Source organism: Genypterus blacodes, unplaced genomic scaffold (genome assembly GCF_046128005.1).
Source record: "Genypterus blacodes isolate CSIRO-AG114 ecotype Tasmania unplaced genomic scaffold, CSIRO-AGI_Gbla_v1 ptg000128l_1, whole genome shotgun sequence".
NCBI lineage: Eukaryota > Metazoa > Chordata > Actinopteri > Ophidiiformes > Ophidiidae > Genypterus > Genypterus blacodes.
This window is the reverse complement of record NW_027466930.1, coordinates 1,506,375-1,532,312: the sequence shown is the minus strand read 5'-3', so window position 1 is coordinate 1,532,312 and position 25,938 is coordinate 1,506,375.

The window sequence follows — 25,938 nt, the reverse complement described above, 5'->3', positions numbered from 1 at the left end:
TCCATTTCTAAATATTCACATCTTGCCCAGTAGATGAACAGCAACAGAAGCAGATGTAACATGAATTCATCTCTCACTCTTTAGATTTCACAAGCAGATCATATTGGGAACATAAACTTCCCTCACGGTGAAATCTCAATGTATTCCAGCAGAGTTTTGATGGGTGATGCACTCGCCCACCACTGCAGCTGATACCTCGGGCTAGAACGTGCATCCCACACACACACACACACACACACACACACACATGCAATGGGGGCGTGTCAGCAGGCTCTGCTAATGTTAAACATTGTGGTTAGCAGAGCGATGGTCCATGGATCAGATGGTGTGATGTTTGCCTGCTCTCCCTTCTTTCCTCCCACAGTCCCCAGACGTAAACACCAAATGGCCCGGAGGTATGAGTGAGTCTCAGCCCCCCCCTCACCCCATCCTCCCCGCCCCCACAAATGCTGCGTCCCCCCCTCTCCGAGAAATCACCAATCATCTCATCGGCGGCTGGTATAGGACTTTCTCCCTTTTCTGTTGATCAGAGCGGTGCGGTGACCGAGTGAATAATCTGGGTCTGGCTCAGCTACTCTGTCTGGAAATGAGTCACGAGGACACAGCAGAACATGACTCATGTTGTTTAAAGAGGATATGTGCAGCAGCCTACATGCTCAGGCTCCAATGTTTCCCAATAAAGGAACAAAAAGCAGCCTGCAGGTTAAACAGTGGACAGGTAATAATCATCTGCCCAGAATATAAATGTACATAAATAACTCTGTAGGTGTGTAACTAAGAGACTGTGGTTGGATATATGCTCCTGCTTGAGGAACACTGGAGCCTGATGGAATATTTATCATAAGAGATAAAGCATTAGGGAGCAATGTTCCAGTTTCCTAATGACCTCGCTAGGAATCTACAGCTGCGATGCAAACTCAGGGGATAATTCAGACGAGGCAAAGGTCAAATCTCCTTTTTGTTCTGCTGTAATGTGGGGAGGCGCCCTGCTATTACGCTCAGACTCTCTCCGGGTGAACGATGCCCTCGATAAAAAAGAGAGAAAGAGGAAAACGTGGAGGCAAATTGTCGTCGCACAACTGAACGATGAGCCGCAACTGCAGCGAACACAAAGGAGCCGCTGATAAAGAAACAACGGGAGAAGCGGAAATGTCACGCCGAGATACAACCACTTATTTGTTTTTGCTTTAACAGCCCCGCTTGATGGCCGCTGATATTTGTGAGCCGTCACCGGGGCGACCGATTTCACGCTGGCCCGAGCTGAACTCCAGCCTGTCACGACTCTGATGCAACGTTCAGTGAGAAGGGAAAGAGGTTCAAGAAGGTTCAGCTCTGTTTCCATCAGTGCAGCCGCCGCCTCACCAAGCTGAAGAAGATGAAGAGGACGAAGATGAAGAGGATGAATCCTCACAGAGAGATCCGACCCGTGAACCTTTTCTGATGTTCTGTTGTTGGTGAGAAGCTCTAACATCTCCTCTTCCTCCTCCTGCTTTATCGGGGTGAAGCTGATGTCTCATTAACTTACGCCAGCATCAAATGTGTGCAGACGTTAGTTGTGGGGATTAACGCCTCTTAACAAATGAAAATGTAAATGTGGTAGTTTAGTTTAGTTTCATATGTTTACGGAAAGTTGTTGAGCGCACGCAGCTGCTCTGCAAGCTGTGCTGCTGATGTCAATGTGGAGAATTTAAAACTATATCCATCAGAGCGCCATACCAGGCCGCCAAACATAAATCACCCCCTGTTCCTGCGACGGGGCTGAAGAGCGAAGATGACATCAGCGCATTTAGAAATCGACAGCTGCACGAGGCCCTTTGATGAACCTCCGTGCTTGATTAGCGTCGCCTCTGAACTGTCAGTCACGTCTCAGAGCGTCACTGTCACCGCCGAGACTTCGCTTAAACGCCCCGACGTGTGTAAACGCTTCAGACGCAGGCGAGGGAAGGCGTGGCAGCCGCGATGCACCTCTGCTGTATTCCTGACACGTGAACGCGTCAAAAGTATTACATTTAATATGCTGTTTGCCTTTTTGGTCTGAAGGCAGAGTTGAGTCATTTACGCTCCATATTTGCTGCTGAGCGTTCTGCTTATACCAAGGATTCATTATTAACTTATGAGTGTTTGGATACGAGCGCACACTCCACAACCATCCTCTAACCATTTATATTGCTTTTTTTTTGCCTTCTTTTATAATTTTTTTGTTGGGGGCTGGAGTATGAGCTCATATCTGTGGAGGCTTAATATCCTTCACACTAATGAGTTGAGATCCTGGCCTCCATCCCGTCTAAACTTGGGAGCCGCCTCAGACATTAGCTACAGGTTGTAAATCTCTCTGCAGATTTCAGATTTTTTAGAAACGCTTAGTCAGCCTGTGGGGTGGAGGGAGCTTTATCCCAATAATCCTCTCATAAAGTGGATATAGAGGCGTTCTAATACCTTTTTAGTCTGAGCTCAGGCGGGGAAGGTTTGGATCAGGTGAGGCGTTCAAGCTCCGTGTCTTGTTTGTGTTTTCAGACGCGTATTCAAACGTATTTAAGCGTCATTATCTGTAATTACGGCTGATTCATTACCGTTGAAGACTTCACGCGTGTTCACCTTCACCCCGGCGGTCTGACTGCCTGCGGCGGCGGTATCAGTCTGGGTTCGTGGCCTCTTCGCCGGCTCTTACCCGGCTTTGTCCCTAATCCGGCTGCCAATCCGCCTTTGTTCTAACAGCCGCTAATGCCACAAACTTATCAAGTGCCATTAACTTGCAAATTGCTTTCTTTTGTTCTAAATTTATCCCCACGTCCAATTTTTTCCCAGCCAGTTTTTTTTCCCCTTCTTTGTCCAGCGGAAAATTTCATTCCATCCTGTGTGATGTTGCTAAATGGTGCGCTTCATGCTCCTCCACTCCGCCTGCCTGCACCTTTATTGAACTGTGCATAAAATCCCAGGGATCAAGTGGCATTTTGTGCTGCTGCTGCTACGGATGAACTGCTTTGTTTGAAGTCTGCGCAGCATAAAAATAACAATAACTTTGCCCTGTTTAAAGTGTCCCTACTGCTGTTTTATGACACGTTTCAAGCCTGGGAGATGATTTTTCAGACCTTAGATTAGGGCTGAACGCCGCCTCAGCCGCCGCCTCTCACCCACTGCATGCTGGGACGGACTCCTGCCCACCGTGACCCCGCGCAGGATAAGCGAGAGAAGTGGGTGGACAGATGGGTCTGGATAAGGATGAATCTCCAAAACTTTCCTCATAAACTGAGGATAAGAGACGGAGGTGAGGGGGGGAAGTCTGCGGCTCATCGACTGAAGTAAACATCTGACTCATCGCTGGATTTCGTCACGTTCAAAGAAACGCCTCTCACACAACAACAAGACTCAGGCCCAACACTTTTAATATGTTATTTGTCAGAGGGATCGCCAAAGGTGTAAGAAAGGAGTTGATTGATAAGTTCCGAGCTTAATCAGGAGGTATGGCAGCGTTTTATTTCTCATCCTAATCCCTTTCTAAGGTGACACACTACTTTGTGCCTGCAGCGCTTCAGTTTCAGCTCCCAGTTCTTTTTTTTCCCCTTGACTGTCTGAAATCCTGCCACAGCTGATAATGTTGTCATCATCATCTGAGGTCGACTGGGTTCCAGATAAAAACTTTTTTGGGGGGAAAACTTTCGAAGTCTGAGGAGGGAAGGGAGGAAGCAATTACTGCATGTTCATCTAGTTTGTGTATCTTGTGCCACTTACACAGTCCTGGATACGTCTGGAACTTTTCAATTTGAATCACAGTTGATGTGTAAAAACCTCTATGGAATCGTATTACCTCCAGAAAATGATTACAGTCTTTACACTCCCTCACTGCAGATATATGAGAGCGGAGCAGGTGTGCTAAAGTCGCCGTGGGTCCACAGAGACGTGGTCGATGGGAATCAATGTGTCAGTGTGACACAGCAGAAGACACACACACACTCACTGCTTTGTACTCTATAAACTCAAGAAACAATTACTGGGAACACAGTGATTTGATGACTTGTCACAATTCATAATTTGGCAGGCTCATTGTCGAGCCAAAGTGTCTCCTGCTTCACTCTGGATCCAATTAAATCCATTCAATAACTACAAGTATGCAGCAGTGTGAGGAACGCTAGGTGAGTCATGCTGGGCCTTGTCGTTGACTTAAAGATGAAGGTTTGATCGTCTTTGTTTAGATGTTAACGAGCAGTAACGTGACCTCAGATGCCCGGCGTGCCCCAGGGGCCTATTCTGGGCCCGGCAACTTTTCTGCCTCTTCTTTGGAACCTTTCTGTGACGCTGGATGCTTCGAGCTTCGAGCTTCCGGGCCGGACTGTTAATGTTGTGTTACTTCTTGTTGAAGAATAATGTGAAAACTTTTCCAACTAGTCTCTGTGTTTCTCGCTTCCTTTCCCACCTGCCTTCTGGACAGTGTCCATGGCCGCGTTCCTATTTGTTTGACCTCTGTTCCACTGATTCAGCATTCTGTTTTTTTCCGCCTATTGTGTGTGTGTGTACCTCTGCTGCAGACCATAAGCCTGCTGTTATTGACCACTGTTTGCCAGTCTGTCCCTATTGTTTGCCTGAGCAATAGCAAAGACTCCCTCTCTCTTTGAAAACCGTCCGTGTACTTAACCAGCACCTTCCCACTGAGTAAAGCTGCTGGTGTTTCAGTCGATAAGTAAATATTCTGCAGTATCTGAACAGCGGAATAAACTGTCTACATAACTGAGCGCCATTAAAGTGTTTACCTTCTTCTTTCAGAGAAATACAGTTACGTGCTAGTTACTTTTCTGTTATGTAAAGAACGCGGCCAGGTAAAGAAAAGCAAGTAAGTTTCACTGAGAGATGAATTGCAGACACAAGACAGAAATGTACAAACTGCAATCAGAGACCTTTGTGGCTTCTCCACATCATATGTTCTGCTATATGGCGTAAACTAACAGATACATTCACGCTGGATGTAAACGGATATAAAGGCAAATGTAAATGCTTCAGTGGAGTCGGGTTGTGTTGATTTGAGACCTCGGCTGCCTGATCTGTCTGCAGATCACAGGGGAACATTACTAACAACCCATCAGCGGTATATTGGAATTCTGTGTTTGTATTGTAAACGGCGTGTAGTTACAGATGAGTGATTTGTAAATAGTCTGTTGTGCAAGACAGAATCAGTGTCACCTGAGAGTCTAATGAGCTCTAGAACGGAATGTCTGGTTATAACAACCTAAATGCCTCAGAGAGATGCAACCTGGTGTCCAACAAAGGCTTGAATAATTTAAGTAGAAGAGCGCGGCGGCGGCACGGTGAAAGTACAGACCGAAAGACGGGAGTTGTCACTTGCTATCATCTAAAAAGGATACAAACGTCACAGGCGGTCCTGTAGCGGGGACAGAAAGCGCCTTGTTTGTCTTCATCAGAGGCGATCGTGTTGTGGAAGTGCCTCGGACGCGGCCTCTTACCTGAGTCGCCCTTCATTTCAGCACGACTTCAGTCCGCTTAGTCTGAGTGGCTGCTCACTAAGTGCAATGTGCGCCGCTGCCTCTGATTTGTTTGTTTGTTTGTCAGCGGTAAAGATGCGGCGCGACAACTGAGTCTTCAGGCGGTAAAGACCTGTTTCCCCCCGTGCCTCCTCAGATCGCAGCCGGCTCTAAGTGGCCGGCTGCGCGTCACCGCCGAGCCTTGATGTGATTCTGATGGGCACAAAGCGCCGAAGGAGCCACCGTTTGTAAATCAGGAGAATGAGGTATCAGTGTGTGAATAGCTATACAAGGTGACGTCAGCTTTATGTAACCTGAACCCGAGTCGGCTTCTATCCAAGGTCTTTTACACACAGAGCGCCTGAAGAAAGACATTTTTGATGTGTATTATATTCATATTGTACCCTGGCTGCATTCTGTGCTTTCACAGATAAAAAAAATATCAATTCAACACAGATTTCCAACCGACTCAGACATTAAACAAGCTCATGGCAACGTGCCTCTGCTCAAAAGACGTTTTCCAAAAACAGTAATGAATATTTTCCAGTGAAATAGAGGAGTAACCGTTCGTGTGAAGTTCAAAAGGAACAGTTTTTCATTCTCCCGCATTAGAGAGGTGCAGGACGCTGGTAATAGAATCACAGCTCAGACCAACCTGAGGCGATCAAAACACTTTTAGCACCATTGATCATAATGTGTGTAGCGTGGCTGCTGTCAGCGTTGATTGATGGATTTTAGGGAAATGGCCGCAGATTGCCTGCGAGCTGCGGGGCGAGGCGCTGTGTGGCTGAGTCCTGGTTGCATGCATACGCGCGTGACTCATTTGCTGCTGCGGGCGGTAGATCTGCCATACGGGCTGAGCGAGCGGCGTGGCAGGCACGGGAAAGACGACGTGCTCAGTTTGCACCTAAACAACCCCCACCCCCATGTCAGGCCGCCCATGTGCCTCCCCATCCACAACCACGAGCTTTGCTGATGTGGACGTGACGTTCCTAACTCAAATTTAATCACGCTGCTTTTTTTCCCCTCCCCTTTTTCTGTCAGAATGTCACAAATCAGTATGCATCCCAACAGAAGTGTGAGCCGCTCATCCTTTGATGGGTTGACGGACACAGCTGCAGCCGGCTGAAAACATTAATTTACCACGGGGGTACAGATGAATGGAGGTAATTACCTTTTTCTCCCTGACAAACGTTTGAAAAGCGGCAGTTTCCTCACGGAAAAGTCGACCGGAGCTCAAAGTGGAAATGAGAACGAATAAATATGAAAATTGAAGCACCTCGTCCGGACAATAACATCAAAGATATTACAGGAAATCAACCTGGGAAACACAATCGTTCTTCTTGTTACATGTTAGAATGAAAATGAAACAGGGAAAAGTCACATTATACACCTCTATGTCAATCTGACTCATTATTAATAGCTTCTATTTTTAAGTGGAGCCCTTAGCTTCTAACCTGATCTCACACTTCTGCTTCTTCCTCTTGCATGTGACTCGGCCTAATTACCGGGCTGGCACAGCGGCCCGGCGAGTTAAGGAGCCTAATGAGCGGCCGTCCAGTTAACCAGCTAGAACCAGACGTTGTTAATAATGATTCAACCGGCGTCACATCTGCAGGTACTTAAACGTGCATCATATCGGCCTTATTTGGTGAGAATGTTCATGAATAATTAAAGGCGATGTTGGCTCTGGATAGGCAACAAAACTTTTACGGGTTCTTCTCTGGGCCGCGTCCAAAGCTCCTCCAAACAACTCTCATTAAAGTTGGTTCTGCACTTTTTGACGATTCCAGATAACCAAGCGGCCAACAGACACAAAACACAACCTCCTTGGTGGAGGTAATAATAATAAAAAGTACTCGGACTCTTGGGGCCTTTGGACTTTGCTCACCTACAAATCAAGCTCGGGGTGTAAAATCTTAATTGTGGTGTAAAGTGTCGCCTCCCGAAGCAGGACAGCTTAGACCCGGACAGACGTGAATAATGTAGAGCATGTGCGGGGCTGCGGAGTGCGTGTGTGTGTGTGTGTGTCTGACATATCTCAGTTGACCCTTTCAGCGCGTCTCAGGGCCGTAGATAACCCTGCTGCTGCGGCTGCAAGGTTAAGGAGGAGTCGTCGTCTTCTCGGCTGCCTGTCAGCAGGTTGCTATGTGACGCGTGGATCTGCTCCTTTATCTCACACCTGATGCCAGGAGATAAACGGAGCCCAACAGTCAAAACACAAAGCCAGCTGTCGAGCACGATCCAAAACACAACTTAAACCCATCTTATACGACTCCATTCGTTAAACAGTAATACATTCTACAGTGATACCTACGAGAGAGGAGCAGCTTCTAATGAGGCGGACAAATAGTCTAGATATCATGAATCCAATATACATCATTTGTATTCCTGCGTCTTCTGTCAAAATAAAGCAATGAACACTCAAATCCTCGGTCCCTGAGCAGTGTTTTGTTCTTTAATAGCGGCTTTGATGTGAATAAATCAACAGTCTTTCCCATATAAAGCTTGAGAATGCATCATCCGTCCACCGGGGACCCGCAGAATAAACAAACCTATGAACTGTACCGACGCGCGCTGTTCTTCTGAGGCGTCCAAATCTGGAAGCCGGCCCACATTAGCTGCGAGAGATGAATGTAATGCGGCGGCTGACGGTGGTTTACGGTCAGGGGAACGGCTCCCCGCTTTATCTGGGCTAACCTGCGCCCATGTTCGCTGACCTACCTGCATGATGTAAATCCTGGTAATGACTGCATCTCAAGGCGCGCTCATAAACATGGCACCCAGCGAGGGGGTGGGGGGGGGGGGAATATGAGTGATGGATGTTGTTCAAGGACATATCCATGATCATCTAAGCATAATGCCCTCAGCACTCCAAATAATCTCTTCCATTAGCGTGGTCATATGGCTGCAGCGTGTACAGTCATGGCTGTTTAACTCAGCTATTGTAGGTTTAGCATTTATTTTTTGGGCCATTGCCCTGAGCTTAGCATAAACCTTCCTGCTCTCTCTCTGCTATGCTATGCTTCCCTCCTGGCACCGGCAGTCGACGCCAAAGGCAAACAGAGGCCGGCGAGGTCAGCGATCGAAGCAGCGGTGGCGGTGGCGGCGCTCCAGCGTGGAGCCACCGGCCTTTTATTTTATGCAACACTGTTTGAGAAGCCAAACAGATGTTTTATGTGGAGGGAAAGGGGAATTAATTGATCCAAGCTAACAGAAGTTTCCCAAACGCTGGCCTGATAATAGGGGACCCGTCATCATTAGGATTGATGGCACCAATTTATTATTAATGATTCGTAAAATGAGATCCAGTAGACCCCATATTAAATACATTTTCCATTACAGAGGAGCTGACAAGCAACACTGGTGATTTCACCACCAAAGCCTTCATTCTCCTTCTCCCTAAAATACCGACTCCCCCCTCCTCCTCCTCCCGCCGTGATGTCTCACTTTGGTGATGCTTGGATCGCCGCAAATTGAAAGCAATTGTTTCAAAGCTGAGAGGTGAATCTAAAGATCTGTCACAGCGTCTTGATATTAAGGTGTTTTATTGCCTTTAAAGCCTCTGGATGCAGAATCTCACTCTGCATATTCTCTCTCTCTCCTTTTCTGGCCTCAGACGCCACAGCAATCTGCTCTAATAAGGTTTTCTGTCGATCAAATTGCCATTATTAAAACTAATCATACAGTATGAATGCAGATATCTGGTCTGTATACGGCGCCATGCAGATCTCTTCCCTTTGGAGAAAAACACTTTAAATACTGATGAAATCAACGTGTAATACATACGACGCTGCGGAATTAATGAGCGCAACGCCGTGTTCGTGTGACGTTTGTGTGTAAAATGCTTGGTTTGAAGGAATTAACAAGGTCTCGCTCGCTAAGAGGGAAAGCAAATTCATCTGCATGGCTACAAGAATAGGGTCAGGGAAGAAGAAGAAGAGGAGGAACTTGCTGAGACTTTGCAGATGATTTGAATACAGACGGCATTAAAACCGCCTGTGGGACCGTCATGAATTATTTCGGCGTCCCAAACTAGACACACACCTTCTTACGGTAGATAAAGCTTCCTCTCCAAAAATACCATTAGCAATGCCTGGAGCGTTGTTAATAATTGATGACGAGAGCGTTCGTGATAATTAAGAGTTAAGTGTGTGCATGCGCCGGTGTTTCACCTTAACATGGAAGTTTCTGCGGCCGTGTTGACTAACCACAGCCGCGCTATGTGTGTGTGTGTGGGTGGGTGGGTGGGCGGGTGGGTGGGTGTGTGTGTGGTTGCCCTCCTGTGGAATAGGTGGTCGCTCCTGGCGAGCAGTGAAAATGGCCCTTTAATATCCTTGTGGCGTGCCGCTCCTTTACACTCATGCTGATGTAAGGGGAGTTTGTAAGAAGCCATTACTCCAAATTACTTATTTTCCTGGCAATATCAAGTGCGGTAGATAGCTGTGTTTCTGGGCTCATAGCTGAAATCAGTAGCGTTCGCACGTTTGTCCGTCTCTGCAGTGGCCAGATGTTCACAGATTGAGCGGCTTGTGTGCGGCTTGTAAGGAGCCCCGCTGTTTATTTGAATCAGACGGTGACACAAACCTGTAAAATGTGTCACTTAGAGCCGGGCGACAGGGCTCGTGCTTGATAATGCGAGAAAATCAAGGGTCTTCTCCTCGTAGGCCCCCGGGCCATGCAGCTTCATAAAGTCCCTCACATGTTTTTAATTTATGAATACATCTGACTCACCGCCCAAATCAAAGTCTCATTTGCCCGTTGCCGTGGTGTTGCATGAGAGGCTGAAACTCAAACGGAGCCACAGGTCCATTGGAAGCCGACTTGACTCAATATTGTAATCGTCTGGGGCATTAGCCAGCCAAAGGCCGTATAATCCACGCATTACCTTCAACTAGATGGATTCTGGACCGGGCGGCTGGGTCTGCCGCCCTTTCACTGACAGATGCCTGCACGTCAAAAATGTGTCCAGAAAGAAAAGCCCTGACAAGGCTGCCTGAAGAGGAGGTGGATCAGGGATTACTGTTTTGTTGGGTATAATCCTGCTGCTACCTGCCTGATGTGAGAGCAGGAACATGCAGAGCAGACAAGAGGTGAGTCGTGGCAAACTTGAGGCCTGTTGCTGTAGCAGAATCTTAACGAGAGAGAGAGAGAGGGAGGGAGGGAGAGAGAGAGAAACACAATGTGGCTGTTGACTTGACTCACAAATGCAGGGAAGAGCAAAGATTGCATGATACACTGTGGCAGTATTTCCCTCATTTAGGAGCCTCAGTCTGATGCAGCGCTGTGGCAGAGGAACGACATTTATGACCAACTGTAAGTCAAAGCAAAGCAAGACATCGCAGGTCTTATTTATTTACCGGCATCTAAACGAAGGCGCTGACATAAATGACAGTCATCAGCTTTCTGTATTCATCAGGATTATTAAAGTCAAATCCAATCTGTGACTGCAGAGTTGCAAACATTGATTTGCCACACGCTGAAAAATGACACGCATGGATATACGCTCAATGACCAATTTATTAGGTACAGCTGTGTTTGTTAATGTAAGGTGTTAATCTAATCAGCAGTCATGTGACATAAATACAGTGTATGAAAGCTTGTAGCTGTCAGCCAGAGGTTCCATTACGTCGCAGGCTGAACATCATGATGGGGAAGTAATGTGATGGAAGCGACTTGGAGCCGGGGACGACTGCTGGTGCCAGGCGCTTATTTGAGAATTTCAGAAAGTGCTGATCTCCTGGGATTTTTATGCACAACGCTCCCTGGGGTTTTAGAGGGAATGCAATGAAAAACAATAAACAACCAGGAGGGCGCCCTGAATGCACAAGTCCGACCGTGACACTCCTGTCAGCCCGATGCGGCGGAGCCAGGATGCAGTGGGCGCAGGCTCACCAAACGCACAGAGAGTCTGGGACTGAAATAATGTCTGCTCTCCTGAGACACACGCAGGTAGAGCCAATAACAGGAATCTGTGGACCTGTGTCGGCTTGTGTCAATGGTTTTGTGGTGAGGAGAGTGATGTAATGGTGGGAGAAATCTTTTCTTGGCCCACATTAGGGCCCTTAATATCGTTCGAGCGTGAATTAAAAGCCACAGCCAACTTGAGGATCATTGCTGATAATGCACATCCCTTTATGGCCATCGTCTACCCGTCTTCTGTCACATCCACTACCACGCCATCGTGTAATGGCCTCCATGCTCGCCACATCGAAACCCAACAGTACCTCTTAGATGTGCCGGAGCGGGAGATTTGCAGCATGAATGCACAACAAATCTGCAAAACTGCGGCGCTGCGATGGCGACACACACACACACACACACACCGGGGTCTTTACAGGATGTCTCCATCAACTTGTTCAAACCGCGGTAGAGGGATTCAGGACATTTTGAGGTCAAAACTCTGTTCTGGCCAAAGGTTTATCTATTTAAGTGGCCGCTAAGTGAATTTCAGCAGCTGTGTGTTTGGGGCTGAGTGTGTGTGGGGTGCAGCGTGTGAAATAACAATACACGGTGCGATGAGAGTAATGGCCACTTGATCAACAGCTCTCAAACACACCTGATGTGGATCTTCCTCACACAGACTCTATGTCATACACCAGAGCAGTAAAAGGAACTAATAACATTTAATTATGCCATTATGACGGCTCTGCTCGGTTCAGGAGTGCCAGTAAGCAACGCACAGCCAGCCGAAGCACCGGCTACACCTAATGGAAAGCAACTTAATTCCATTATATACATACAGCAAGTGTTTGACAAGTGGAATGGTCTATAATTCAGCAGCAGGCTATCTGCAGGAAACGTCTGACAGCCTGATGTCATCTGTTGTGAAAAGCATTACTTCCATCACATCTGCAGGCTTATAAAAGCGTCAATATGGAGCGTTTTTTGTGGTGATGTAATGCATTTTACAGGAATGTAATGCATTATGAGTAGGAATGTGGTGTGACTGTTAAGCATTCCCACAATCTGTGTGAAAATCTATTCTCTGTGAAGCATTTTAACAAATCCAAACAGAGACCCAGACTGACTGATGCTCATCTCCAGGCGACTCTGTGGGTGTTTACTGCCAACTCTCTCAAAGCAAATGTACTGTAAGCTCATTTGTCTCAGCAGAAGCACTGCCAGGTTCCTGGAATCAAACGCTGAGCAGAAAAAACGGGCCGAGCTTGTTTAAGTGACAGTACATTGTTATAAATTGCAGTCGGGGTGGAATAAAAAACATCAGAACCTTTGTAAATTCTTCTTTCACCCCACAGAGCACAGGGCTCCAGTATGAGTGGATCACCTTGGCACCACGCCCCGCAGAATTGATCTCCAGACCTTCAGATGCAAATGCGGGATGTGAAATGTGCCGATTCCGGGATGGTGACTCGAATTTTTAATGCGCGACAAGTGCCAACTGACAAAGTGGTCAATATTTCTTAGTCGCAAAGTATAGAGAGCGTTTCTGAACGTGCTAATAGTGCCAGGCAGCGTGACTCCTGACACGCCACCACAGAGACGGACACGTTCATGAATTAGGATGAAAGCAAAGTGACCAGTGGTTGCTAACTCACCACACTCTGGCTCTTCTGTCTGATTCCCACATGGTAGCGACCAAGTGAACCGGTCAGTCACACTTTAAAACTTTTGGCTGTTTGTATTTAAAGTAGTTGATTGGAACACGACCTATGTAGCGAGCGCCTGCAGTCCCTTCATCCATACGATCTGTGTGTGTCGTGTGTGGGCGCACGGTGCAGGGTACACCACCCAGCACAGGTCAGGCTGCTCCATCCCAGGGCCGACAAAGACACAGTCACACCTACAGGCAGTGCAGGGTATTGATTTCACCTCAGCTGCCTGTTTTTGAACAAGGAGGCGGACAGACGCCGGAGCACTGGGAGGACATTTACGCCCCAACGACCTATTTAGCTCTACAGACGGAAGGTATCTCATCACTTTCCGTGTCCCTCTCATGATCAAACACAACTTTGAGACGGATTGTCAGGGATTGATCCTGGGGTGAGGTCGTGCACTGGGTGTCTCCCTGTGTCGCCAATCAGTCATGTAGAGCGAAGACCTGACGACCTCACAGGAGGACGGCTTTGAAAGAGGTGCAGTGTGTGTGTGTGTTACCCGGCAATTACGTGAGGTTACCTGAACCCAGCTGGGAAGCTTTGATCGTCTCATTAATACTAGGCTAGTCTTTCACTCAGCACACACACACACACACACACACTGGCACACATGGCTGAAGCGAGTGTTTTAACCATCCGGACTTCCATAAACTGCTTGTTTATGTGCATAAACAAGCAGTGCTGACAAAACCCTCACACCTGTACAGAGGCGACCTTCCAATATTGGCTCTGTGTGAGTCACTCAGTGCGAGGCTGCCTGCAAAATGACATGCATGAATTCCAAAACACACTCAGTCCCGCGCTGTGTAATTAGAACCTATTATGCACTTAACTGCAGTTTGAACAATACAATGCAAACGACTCTCCATTGAGACTTTGGTGGCAGGATACAGGAGACTTTTCATGTTCGCCCACTGAGGCCGCAGGAAATGGTAGGGGAAAAAAACGAGGGGGAGGGGGGGAGCTTTCTTTGGAAATTCTATTAGGAGTGTGTGGCCCATCAGCTGTTATCCTGGAAACACTCTATACACAGCATGACAAGTAAAGCTAATCGCTATAAAGAAAAACAGCAACCAATGCTCTGCAAGTGCACAGTTGATAAAAAACACTCCACTCCACCATATTGACCTTAATTGTCTTTTAAGCCTTTCAAAGAGACAATCATCTCCCTAAAATGCTCATTCCTCCTAATTGTAATTTTAACCACAGTTTATTTATGTGGCTGACTTATATTAACTGTCAGCGGGCTTTAATAAACGGGTCCTGCTCGTCTCCGTGTTCACCGCAGAAGCCAGACAGCGGGAGTCTTTCATAATTCAAGGCTCATAAGTCCCAAATTGAATCTGTGAGATGCATTTCTCTTAATGTAGTCCACTTTTATTGAATTATATATCTTCTTTAGATTTATTATTTGCACTAGCAATGTGAAGCTATCAAGTTAGTATTTTATATAATATCTCTAAGCACAGAGGAGTTGCAGCACAATGAGAAGGCCATAAAGCACAATGGTAAACCATCACCGTCTGCATAAAACACTGAACTATTAAGCTCCCGACACGTAACAAGTAAATTATGTCCCGGGCCTTAAGGCAAACTGTTTCATAATAAGAGGGTTGTTCAAACTTCAGAGAAGGAATATTGGCTGTGCATAACTTAAGCCTGTGCAGCAGCCGTTCTACTGAGCCGGGGAGAAATTGATTACAATATAAACACATCGTAATGAGTCTGGCCATCACCGGAATTTGAAGCAAATTTGATGGAGTGTCGCAACAAAATGTTGCTTTGGGAAATGTGGAACAGATATGGTTATTAACAAACTATTACAAGTCTGAGCCAAGAACACCTTAATGGCCGTATGAAATTCAATTATGCAGCCGATTTTTCACTGCGATCAAAAACGCGTTATGAAGTTTGTGCATATCGGGCTTATTAGTAACAATCTCTACTCACAATGAGGAGAGGCAGGTGGCTAATAAGAGGAGCAGAACCTGAAGGCACACCCCTATTATAATGAGATCTATGACATGATATCTCTCTCACACACACACACACACACACACACACACACACACACACACACACACACACACACACACACACACACACACACACACACACACACACACACACACACACACACACACACACACACACACACACACACACACACACACAGAGAGAGAGAGCTGGGGAATCCTTTGCCACATTGTACCTCATTTCATTTTAATGAGTTGCTCTGGTTAAGTTACTGACCGTATCCATGACTGCAGAGCTGAAAGGATCACTGACCCAGTCAAAGCTTTCAAAGGATGAAAATAAAAGGCTCATCTCTCTCTCTCTCTCTCTCTCTCCCTGACTCGCTCTCTCCCATGGGTCTGAAGGTGAAGCGATATGAGCCAATGAGCAGATGAGGAGTGATTAAGTGTCCAGCATGAGGAAGGTTAAACGTCTCCGCTTGTCTACAGTTTGTTGCCAAATACGAATCCATGCAGTTTTTGGTGAGAATACATTTTCATTAGTGCAAACACACACCGCAGAGTTTTGCCAGGTTAAATAATAGAAATGTAACATTTTGTCCACGTCTCACCTGGATGCCTCAGACGGCACGGCGGTGTGCTGAGCTACCTGCTACACAAACAGGCTACTGTCTATTGGTTCACAACACCAGAGCTATGAAGTTCTAGATTATAGGGAATGGGCTGTTCCTGCCTGGATTGATGGAAATGCCGGAGACAGTGGATGCATTGCTGTCATCATCATCACCATCCAATTTTGCCTTGTATTGTCTGTGATTTCTCTCCAAGGTCAAATGATCCCCATTTGTATTCTGTATGAACATCCAACTGTCCTAAAACTACATAGTAGACTGCGATCTAGTACTCAAATACACAGAGTGTGTGTGTGTGTGTGTGTGTGCGTGAGTGAGTGAGTCAGTCAGTCCTACCGTCATCTTCCTCCTCAGCTCCTCCTCGTGTCTCCTCCATCTCATTCTTCACCTCCAAACTGTCCTCCGCTTAATCTCCTTCACCTCCATCTCCTCCTTCAGCTGAGGGAGAAAGATGAGGAGGAGGAGGATGATGAACAACACATCAAAAAAGCCAATCCAGGAAATTCTAAATGATCCCTTAATGCAGGGAGGTGACGTTTATCGATACTTTCATCAATTCCTTTGAGGTGGGCTTCGTTAGACAACGGATTGGAAAAATTAAGAATAAAGATGAATTGTGAAATGGAAGCCACTTCTCATGGTTAATCCAACTTCAATGGAGGAGAATAATCTGTCAGGTTTAAATGAATCACATGGTGAGTGTGTGAGAAACTAGCAGCAGAGTTAATTAATGAAAGACAAAGGAACGGCAATTACAATAATTACAATTACTGATTAATGATATAATTATATGCAACAATTACATTAGAATTACCAACACATGAGAAACTGCTTCAAGAGCCCCACACACACACACACACACACACACACACACACACACACACACACACACACACACACACACACACACACACACACACACACACACACACACACACACACACACACACACACACACACACACACACACACACACACACACACACACACACGACAGAAAGAACTATGAGCAGGAGAAAAAAATATCTTCCTTCAATAAAAAAGATTAAATTCAGCCTAAGCCAAAAACATGTCATGCTTATGAAACATGGACTTCTGTATCAATGCCAACCTATAATCAGAAACCACAGGACAGAGAGTCTGAGGGGGGAAACTGGACGCCACGGCAACGGTGATGCACTGAAACGCTTGGTGGGTCATCACAGGAAAGACCCAGAGGATAGAACCACGACGCCCAACAGAACCAAGATCAGGATCAATAGATGGAAGCTCTGATCCTTCTGGACGAGCCTGACGGGCCGGGACTAATGTTTATTAATGTGGGAGCATCTTACTGCTGACCTCTGACCTCACGTCAAACTCAACCTGGTGACTTTTAAAAAGTTTGCGTACTGTTCTCATTCTGAAACATATATACTGTCCAACACACACACACACACACACACACACACACACACACACACACACACACACACACACACACACACACACACACACACACACACACACACACACACACACACACACACACACACACACACACACACACACACACACACACACACACACACACACACACACACACACACACACACACACACACACACACACACACACACACACACACACACACCAGGTTTATCCGTGTTTTCACCATCACTTTATATTTGTGTTGTGCTGCCAAACTACTTCTGGGTCTTTTTATATCTATATGTATGTTTCCTGTGCAGCAGATGCTGTCATCATCGCTGGCACGTTGGAGCTACTTTCTGTTGGCATAATTTCCGCTTCATTTATTTGTAATTTCCAGTCTCCCCCTGTGAGTGACATGTTTACAGCGTTTCCCTCCAAACTAGGGTCCATATTCTCAAAATAACTCTGCCATCCAAACTCCAGCAGCCCCACTGCACTGCTGAAGCTCTCACACAGGCAGCCTATAGCTTCAACACTTTCATTACATTAATATACCAACATCCAAACAGCTAACGCTACGTATTGCGCAACGGTTAATAATAACAATGGAAAATAATTAGAGTTATTTGGAGCTTAAGTCTAGAACAAATAAAGGAATAAACTTTGCCTGAACTTTACATTCACCCTCCATAACCAACTGTCGTTCACACACACACACACACACTTACAGAGACCTAAAGAACAACACAGCTACTACAACTCGTAATAAGAGGCAACAACACACCCGTCCCCTCACACACGCCTGCATTAGTCTGAACACAGACGACCTAATGAGGCTCACCAGCATCAAACCTGCGCTGGTTTGTGGCTTAAGCTGGATTTAGAGGATCATTGTTTAATATCATCCTGAGGTCCAACGCTGGGGTTCTTCTTTCTTTTATTTGTGACATTTAATAATCAGATGGGCTACGTGTTCAAAGCTCGGAGCGGCGGAGCTTAAAATAGGTTGACACTGGTGTTAACGTCTTGAAGTCGTATCTCAAAGAACCCCCCTGCGTGCATCTGCTATATCTGTGCTTGATATAAGTGCACCCTTGCGACGCACGGTTTAATATTGCAATGCAGTTCAGTGCAGAGTTGCAGAGTGGAAGTGATGCAGGATGTGCTGCAGTTTGTCAACATTGTTAGGTGGTTATTCCTATCAGGGTTAGTCAGGATGAGGCAGTATGAGAACGGCATGAAAAGAAGGAAGTTTGTGTTTTTAAATGGCCCAGATTTCCGATCTCGACACCTGGAGAGAGACAAAATCCAAATAAAGTAATGATTTCCTCACAGCTATGCGAGTCTAAGTGGCACCTACAGGAAACATTTGGTGCTTACTGCTGCTGGTGGCAGCTGGACCAGGTGTTAGATAAATGATTCACATACATTTACCAGCCTGGACTGTGAATGATTAAGGAGAACGTTCAATAAAGACATGAAAAGCACAATTATTCCTGTGTTATTAGTTTAGGCAGGTCGGTCCAGACTTGAGTAATGAATGCAGAAATCCTTTTTCTTGGCCGCGTGCCTCACAAACAGGTAACGCCGCGTGAGGAAGAATGACTCTCGCACAAGTCCATGAATCATAAATCACTTCAAAAAGAAGCCGCACACGTCTGCTGCAGTAACCAATGAATTTATTCATCAGGACGTCCATGTATGTCTGGCCGGAATGTTTCCTGAGGCCCGGCATTCAGGGAACAAAGAGGAATGAATGTTGTATTCATCCCAAACATGCATCCGCCGCTGCGTCTCTGTCTGCCGGCCTCATCTCATCCTGGAGAACTCGCACCCTGTCAGGCGGGTTGCATTCATGAACATTTCATCTCGGGGGGGATAAAAGGACTCCTCAAGTGGGTTTAGAAATACAGAATGTGGTGGAAAAAGAGGCCACAGAGCACGGAGCCGTTATATATATGAATAGTGGAATCAAACATATGTACACAGCATCTGTTCTAGTCGTCCACCTCCTTCATGGGGATCTAACAAAGCCAAAGGTTTGTAGAGTCTTGCTTCATCATTATACGTACACGCCGTCATTCTTCCTTCAGCTGCATCAGACGCCACAATCAGTTTCTTTTGGAGATACTTGAAAACGTGAAAGATGAAGCATCGCGCTCCGCCTCTCAAGCTGAGGAGGAGGGGAGGATGAAGCACGGGGAGGAAACCACCTGTGTTTCATCCATGCTGAAGTGCTGATTGAACAAGTTGCGCAATTGTTTTCGCTCCACCAGCCCAGCTGCTGGTGCTAAGTGAACATATGCTTTGTAAAGTTGATAGAAAAAATTATAAATGAGATGAAATTGGAACAAAAGGAGTGCTCGTAAAAATTTGTTAAATTATTTTGTAAGATCTTTGTTTTAGGTGATTTTGTAAAAACTAGGTTTGGAGAGTGTTCAGTTTATTAAACAGATAAACTCTGTACAGGCATAAGTAGTAGTTTGCTAAATTATTATGGTTTCAGATGGTTGTTGTTTTTAAGACTGCACATTAGTTTGAGAAAAGTCATTAAATGTGTTGAGTCAATTTAGAAATGATGTAAATTCCACCGACTCAATTGTGTTCGGGTGAGAACAAGATTCACATCCATCTCCATCGTGTGTACGAGTGTGTACGAGTGTGTACGCTTCCCTAAATGAGTGATCTGACTGCACTAATCAAATCTGGACTTCAACATTAATAAACGAGTAAATGCAAAACTGAGTTAATGTACATCCTGTGTAGAGAGAGACAAAGATGAAGGTCACTGGTCAGGGTTCGCTTTCTGGCTGCAGCCCATTAAGTTATTGTCCTTGATGGAGATGCGTTTAGGGAACACACACACTCATAAAAATGACATACCTGAGTCATTCTTCAGTGCATAATGTGTGTCATTAGTTACGCAATTTAAAGCTGCGTTCCTGTCCATGGTTCACTGGCCATCGGCGAGCTTTAAACAAGCATCTCTGTATAAATGAACCTTATATAATGGAACTATTGCATGTTCTATTTCTGTTGGTACACTGAGGTAACCGAGTCCAAACTTGTAGGGAATTAAAATGCACGACGGCGCAACATTTGCATTGGAATGTGATTGTGTAAGTGTGATGGACCGTTTGGCATCAAGCGGACAGTTAACTGATGTTTATGTTGTTCTCACCAGAGTACAAGGAGTGTTATCAGATAATGGGATTCAATATCAGATTTTACAGGAAGATATCGACTTAATAATAACGATTGTAACCGGGTAATGTGAATTGTAGATCAGACAATTAAAGTTGAGTCGTTTCCCTCTGTTGTTTAAGAGGCGAGCAGATAATAAAAACAGAGCTTTAATTTTGAGAGAAGGCTGCTAATGGTGGAGTGAGTGGAGTCGGTGCTGAGCTCTGATATACGCTCAACATCTGACAGCACTTGTATAAAGGCGATACATAGCTTTATAACTATATGATCAGAGAGTAAACACACCCATCTGACAGAGAGTTTTAGTGTGTAAACCAAAGAGAGTTTCCTGCTTGTAAATCACTGGATGTATCTAATTATGTACACTGCGCTGTGAGGGATGTTTCCCTCCCGGGATATCGAACATCTTTCAGCCAACATTTTTATGACTCACACAGTTTACTGCACAAAAATGCCACATCATTTTGCTCTCATATTGCTTTTTTTTTCGCTCCGTCTGCCTGGCGCAGAGAGACGGGCCTTCACCTGAGGCGCGCGCCACAATCCCTACAAAGAAATGCGTAATTGCGACGAAGGTGCCACTGGGATGCAGGTTGTATGAATGATTTACAGGCTAGAGCCATACTGCGGCGCTCTGGAAATAATTGCCGTTCACTTACCGGGTCCATGGCCTTTAAATGAACCCTACGGATCCCTGAGCTAAAAATATAAGCTAGGTACACCATAATTAAAGCTAAATGTTACTGTGTGATGCTGTCGTGACCTTACCACCTTTAACTGCCATCCTTCATACCCTTTCCTAGTATGTAGAGTATAGGAATGTTTCACAAAATGTCAAAGGAAAACACTTTCAGAGGCTACTGTGAAAATATTAGCCTAACTAAACCAAACGTTAAGAGGCGACTGTTGTGTTTGGCACAGAGATCATAAGGGTCCATTCAAAGGCCCGTGGAGCTGTGACGCCTCCAGATGCTCCAACTCTAAAGAAATGTCAACAACCTAGTGGGGACATCAATGACATGAACATCAGGTCTCACTAAAGTCTCCCTTTGAAGTATTAACAGCTGAGTGAGATGCAGGAATTAAGTATGCAGTTTGGTTGACGTGGTTACAGCAGGTCTCAATCGGTCCTGTAGAAAATACGATGCACTACGATAACAGATTTTCTATGAGCTCCTTGATAGAGAAAGCACAGATTAAGTAATGGAACCGTACCACGGCTGTAAATCAAACTCCAGACGCCTCCTTAAAAACTTCACTTCACTTCACTTTGGCACATATCCACAGACGCTCAAATTTCCATCATCACAAACAACAACGTTCCCAGCTCGGTGACCCTGCAGAGGAGATTGCCCTTGTGGAGCTTGTGTTTTTATTTTTTTCCCCGAGTCATCTTCGGCATTAGCATAACAGGAGAGGAGAGAGTGTGTGAGAGGCCTGTGACTGTGGGCGGGCCAGAGCGGCAGCCTGCAGCCCCGGAGCCTCGGAGCCTCCCTGGAGTCGACCCGCACCTGTGCAGCATCGCAGCCAAGGCCCCGTTTCCTGAGGAGCGTGTGTGTGTGTGTGTGTGAGTGTGTGACCATGTGTGTTGGCTTCTGCTGGGTTGTGTCTGGTGCACTGGCTTCCCATATGATTTCCCAATATTTGTGTTATTGCCACATAAACTTGATTTATTATAACATTATTTCAGCCTCTTCAGAAAGTTAGTCCAGCATTTTTAACACTATAATCTCCAAGTCAGATGTAGTTTAAAGTACTTGTATGTAGCAAGCACCTACTACTACTTTAAGAAAGAAGTTGTGTTGGTTTCTTACACTGTGTCACCCTCAGCCACACGCTTCCTCTGCGAGGGACGGGAGATGTTGCCATCATCGCCTCCTCCCATGCTGTCGCTCCAGTGGACCAGCAGAATTGTGTCCGCAGGAACACGCGATAAAGAAGATACGACTGCTGGGAAGCAAACCTGGATTGGTGGCGGGCGAGTATATTACCCCTGAGCCACCTGTGCGTCCCATCATCGTAACTGGAGTTTTGTGACGCTGTTGGATGAACTACACTGACAGACGCTCGTAACTGTTGTTGTAAATATCGTCTCGTGTGACGGACACAAAATACAGCCGAGGGATTATATACCCCATCTGGCCTGGGGACGTCTTGGGGATGAAGGAAGGGTTGGAGAACGTGGCCAGGGAGAGGAACATCTGGGCTTCTTCTGCCACCCAGATAAGCAAAGACAGACGAGATGGATGGAACTCAAAGCAAGCCACTGCTGGACATGAGGACACTCAGGCCAACAAGCTTAATACCAAACACTCTCACACACATGTAGCCGTCCAGGAAGTCACTCGTCCAGCTCACCATCTATCTGCCAACCAAAGATCTCTCACGACTTTAATTTACACTCAAGAACTCGAACACGGTAACAGACTGAACTTCTAACTAAGCACTATTGCACAGGAAACGCAGCTCTTGATCTCTCCAAACTAAATTCTGTCCTCTCAGCTTTCTGGTTTCTCCGTCAGTTTGCATCCAGTAGGCATCACTGCATCCTCTCTGAAGGAAACACGCTGTAAATAGGTCACTGCCTGATTGACAATTAGCTGCAGCCGGATGCCATTAATTAATTCAACCCAGTCAGATATTTCTGAGAGCGCAAGGTAAAGTCGAGCACACTCACTGTTCCCAAGCAACAGAGCAGGAAAGAGCAGCACAACAATGGAGCCAAGGAGAAATTTGAGTTTATGAAGAGCATACAATTGTCAAACGAGGTCTGTTGGAGTGCAGCTCACACATTTAACATTATACCGGGAGTTCATTTTAATTAGATGCAGCCGGAAACAATGGCCAACTACTCTGCAACCCCATGTGCCAAACAGACGCCAACACAATACCCCAACTGTTACAAGCCCCAGGATAGAATAACACAATCTGATCTGATCTGTCATCAAACCAACTGAAAACAGATCTGAGCTAAAATTAGAAAAGAGAATATTTCCACTTCTGCTTTGATCAAATTAAATGAATGAAAATCAGGAAAATCCCTAAATTTACATGAGCCTCTATGTGTTGTGTGTTTGTATCCCATGCAGGTAGTCTGCTCTCTTCTGGTCATAGTGATTGGTTGGTCAGGTGGCAAGAGAGTGCTTGATGAGAGATTTTCTAAGAGATGAACATTTTGTACTTTAAAAAGTCTTCCACTCTACAGAGGAAGAAGAAGAAGAAAAAAACAGCTGTATCCTAAAGTGCTGGCAGCTGGTTTGAAAGGTGGCCGTCTCCCATGGGATTGCATAACCTGCTCCAATTGTTAACATCCCCCAATTCTGAATCACGACAGGCTAAGCTTTTAAAAGCAATGTCCCCGGAAACATAAAGGGGGAGACACATTAGCCCATTAATGAAAGCGGGACAGTGGCGTCTCACATCTCCTACTTGTGTCATCTTGTTCTAATCCTGCAGATCGGAGAGAATCTGTGCCGATGTACAAAACAGGAGGACTCTTTCAAAGGTGATGGCAGATTAAAATGCAGCTGGAGAGGCTGCAGGTGCCCGGGTTCATCCTCCTCGCCTCTGGCTGTTCGCTGCACCAAAATGAGGCGTCTGAAGCCATTACATAAACATTGTTTCTCTGGTCCAAGTTAGTTCAAATGGAATATTTTCAGGCCGGGGCTCTTCATTGTGTCAGAGTCAAACATGCCGGTGAAATCTAAATTTCAAATCAGGAGCCTTTGAAGATGAAAAATGGTCTTACATTGGCACCGGCTGGCTGCGTCCCGGAGGGAGCGGCGCGGCTCAGAGCGGAGCAGAGGCTTCCTGTGGTCAGGCGGAAACAATGGGTCAAACCGGCATGCGGGGGCCCCCCCCCCGTCCAAAGCAGATAATGACAGCTGGGTCGCGGGAGAACATGTTTCCACACAGGTCAATAGTCCAGATATATGTTGGTGATTGAAGATGTCACCCCGGACGCTGGAGGCATTACTGTCTGACAGGTGTGCTGAGGATTGCCTGAGCAGATTGTGTCCTTGTCTAATAGAGCTAATTTCCAAATGCAGGGCCGCACCAAATGAAAAGCAGATCAGGGTTGCGATAACGTGTTTTACGGCTGAATAGCCCGGAGCTGTTTCCTGCTCCTGTGACATGAAGAATGCTTCTATAGAGGAAGAGCACAGAGGTCACTTCAGTCTGTCGCCCTGTGATCCCGCCTGGTTTCTGTACCACAGACATGGCAGGGACGCTTAGAAATTGAAAATGGAGGACGAAAAGGACTGAATTCCAATATCCAATATTCCTTCTATTACAAGTTCTTTTCTGTTCTTGCGTTTTGCACTGTCAGGTTGAAAGATAAAGTAAAACTTCAGTTGCATTAGAAAAGTGGCGTATCTAAATTAAAATGTTCACTTTCAGGCCGAAATGTAAAAAGTAAAGTGAAAATTAAAAATCTAACTTTCCAGAAGACATGTCCGACGATACAATGGTCGCTTAATAACATGTTCACGACTACTCCACTGCATTCTGATTCATAATAGACTCCAATTTTGTCTTACTCGGAGAAATGGCCCTTTGCTGACCTTAGATGTTCGAGCAGAGATTTAGAGCCGGCGGAGGAACACTGCATGAGAGAACATAATAATTAGCAGCTCAAATGTCACTGTCACCAAGGAGCAACCAATTTAGCATGCAGACATCATGTCTCAGCCTCCTTCTATCTAGGACACGAGCAAAGACACACACACACACGCGCCTCCACACACGCACGCGGCATATCCGACCATCTTTCCAAGACCTTAATGTCACAGTCTGTGCCAGTGATAAAGTAGATAGAAAACAATCACGCGTGAACCCAGTGCCTGCCGGGGATGTACCCCATCTACATCTGCCCCCCCAGAGGTTTCTCCGCCCCCGTCGCTCCCCAGAGGGCTCCTGGCTCCAGGCTCCGGGCGCGGCGAGGCTCTGCCAGCCCCCTCCAGGGACGAGGAGCCCGCCTGCCGCTGTGCAAATACTCATCCGCAAGAGAATCTGTATTCACTGAGACAGCAATCAGGCTGTAGGCCACAACAAGAGAGCCGATTCTACTACATAAAGTTTGACAATGCGATGTTATCAGTGTGTGTACGTATGTGTGTGTGTGAGAGAGTGAGAGAGAGAGCTGTGTGTTGCCTTTTCCATTTGACATGCATGGTTGCTTTGAAGTGGGATCCTAATGTTGGCATGTGTGTGCGGAGCAGAGCAGTGCTATCTGACAGCAGAGCGCCGCCAAACAGGCTGCACTCAGGACGCCACACATCTCATGATTACTTTCTCTAAAGGCTTCAGTAAAGATAACACGTGTGATAAGCCTTTTATGGCAGGAAACGTGCAGTGTGTGTGCGTGTGTGTGTGTGTGTTTAGCGGGGGTCAAACATCTCGCCTGGTGAGCATGTAATGTTGTTGTCAAGGCCACAGACACCTCTACGCAGGCCGATGCCTTTCCGCTGCCATTTCTAAGCAGATTAGGCCGCCTCTCCTGTGCTCCCGTCGTACCTGCGCCCAACACACACCTGCAACCCACGTTAATCTGGAAAATTCATAACAAAGGTTAGGATGTCACAGTCAACACGTCGCAGCAGGTCATGTGGAGGGACTTCTC